This window comes from Tupaia chinensis, unplaced genomic scaffold, assembly GCF_000334495.1.
Source record: "Tupaia chinensis unplaced genomic scaffold, TupChi_1.0 Scaffold000541_1, whole genome shotgun sequence".
NCBI lineage: Eukaryota > Metazoa > Chordata > Mammalia > Scandentia > Tupaiidae > Tupaia > Tupaia belangeri.
Genome location: NW_006160054.1, coordinates 2,697,434 through 2,699,782, shown reverse-complemented (window position 1 = coordinate 2,699,782; position 2,349 = coordinate 2,697,434). Strand labels below are relative to the sequence as shown.

The window sequence follows — 2,349 nt, the reverse complement described above, 5'->3', positions numbered from 1 at the left end:
CTCTTCTAGCTCAAAAACTGCCCAGTGATCTGTCTTTAGAAAGCCTCTCACTTCTGTGTGTAAGAAAGATGTGTGTGTTCTGCTCACAGAGTTGTGAGAACAGATTTGAGTTAAGGGCATGTACTTTAATGTGGTTGATCATTTTAATCATATCCTGAAAAAATCAGTTAACTTCAGGTGACATGTTTTGGCCAGTGAGCGTTTCTCTATGGGTGACCCAGTGTAGAGACTCAGATTCAGAAGTGACCTCTTTGACCTAAGTCGTGAAGCCAGAAGGCTGTCCAGTCACAGCAGCCACTCCCTCTGTGCATATACCAATTCCATTCTGATATGTAATCATTCAAAGACTTGAATAGTTGTGCAACTGTGGTGTTGATTGGCAACAAAAGTGTGCTTAATCTATCTCCATGCACATTCTCAGGAAAAGCATTTCACACAAAAACAAGCAATGTTGCCTTGTCTACATTGGTAAGCTGGTTATCTTGGATTATATATGACGGTGACTCATTAATTTTAACAATTGTGCCTCAATATTCCTGGCTATTTTATCTATTTATCTAGTGACAGTGCTGGCTGAAAGAGACACATGGCCTACCTTTTGAACTGCAGCTTCTCCTAAAAGTTCACAACAAATGTCTTTAGTGACAGGCAGGATCAACTCTTCACCAATAGTAAAGGGCTTCTGAGCTTTAGCGATGTGTGTAGCCACTAAGGACACTGCTCTTATTGCAGACATATGTGATGAAGTGGTGATCTTCAATAATTGTTCCTGTTCTTTGTGATTTTTTTTTCTTTTGAAATACTCCATAGGCTTATCTTTTCTTATTTATTTATTTTGACTGGTACAGTTTACTTTATTGATGTTTCATGACAAGGTAGGGCCCCCTGAGCCTCTCCCTTTATCTAGGAGATTTGGTATAAAAACTGTCAAGAAGGGAAGTTTCTCAGTGTGGTGGGGAATGAATGGAAACAGAGTCTCCCCAGCAGCTGAGGGCCTCCCTCTTCCTCATGCTTTTGCTGGGGCTGGTGGTCCGGGGGAAGCTCTACTCCTTGGAGGCCATTTAGGCCATTACCACCCTGTTGCTGTAGTCAAATTTAGTGTCATACCAGGAAATGAGCGTGGCAAAGTGGGCATTGAGGGTGATGTCAGCCTCAGCATTGAAGGTAGAGGAGTGAGTGTCACTGTTGAAGTTGTAGGAGATGACCTGGTCTTTGGTGTAGCCCAGAATGCCTTTCAGGGGGCCTTGAGATTCTTATTTCACCACCTTCTTGTTATCATAGTTGGGAGCCTTTTCCAGGAAGCAGGTCAGGTCCATGACTGACACATTGGGGGTGAGGGTGTGGAAGACCATGCCTGTGAGCTTCCTGTTCAACTCTGGGATGACCTTGCCCACAGCCTTGGCAGTGTCATTTGATGCCAGGATGATGTTCTGGGAAGCCCCACAGTCATGACACCACAGTTTCCCCAAGGAGTTGTCCTCAGTCTTCTGGGTGGCAGTGGTCATACCAATGCCTAAGTTGTCATAGGTGACTTTGGCCAGAAGGCTAAGCATTTGGTGGTGCAGGAGGCATTGCTGACAATCTTTAGGGAGCTGTTGTAGTTCTCATGGTTCATGCCTACCACAAACACGGGGGCAGAGAGGATGATCCCTATGACCCCACTCCTCAAGTAAGCTCAGCCCTCTCCATGGTGGTAAAGACACTAATGGATTCCACAACACAATCAGCACCAGCATCACCCCAGTTAATGTTGGCAAGATCTTGCTCCTGGAACGTGATGATGGACTTCCCATTAATGATGTGCTTCTTGTTCTCAGCCTTGACAGTGCTGTTGAACTTGCCATAGGTGTAATCATACTTGAACATGTAGACCACATAGTTTAAATCAATGAAAGGGTCATTGATGGTGACAACATCCACTTTGCCAGAGTTAAAGGCAGCTCTGGTGACCAGGCCCTGGTCATCCTTTATGCTGACCTTCACCATTGTGTCTCTAGGATAGGGCTGGCACTGGCACAAGAAGATAAGGTTATTTGTTAAACTAAAAGGAGCAGAGAGCCACCAGAGGCTTATCTTTTAATGCAGGGTGCTTGGTCTCCATGTGGTAAAGCAGTTTAGAAGGTTTCATGGTTTTGCTGGATGGCAGTTGCCACATACTATACAAAGCGGGCTTGGGGAATGTGAATCACCTATTGCAATGAACCCATAATATAAGTAGGACTCTTGGTATTTTTCTTTTAAATTCAACTATCCTTTTGTTGGCAGTCTTAGAATCTTATGCTGTCTCATCATTGGCTCTTTCCCCTTTACAAAGAAAATCTCCAATAATGTTTGTTTTTTACTCATTTT

The 2,349-nt window shown here is 44.0% G+C and overlaps 1 pseudogene; it reads right to left on the bottom strand.

Moving 5' to 3' along the window:
* Positions 1–1,043: 1,043 nt before the first annotated feature.
* On the bottom strand, positions 1,044–1,986 carry LOC102499232 (glyceraldehyde-3-phosphate dehydrogenase-like; annotated as a pseudogene).
* Between the last annotated feature and the right edge of the window lie 363 nt (positions 1,987–2,349).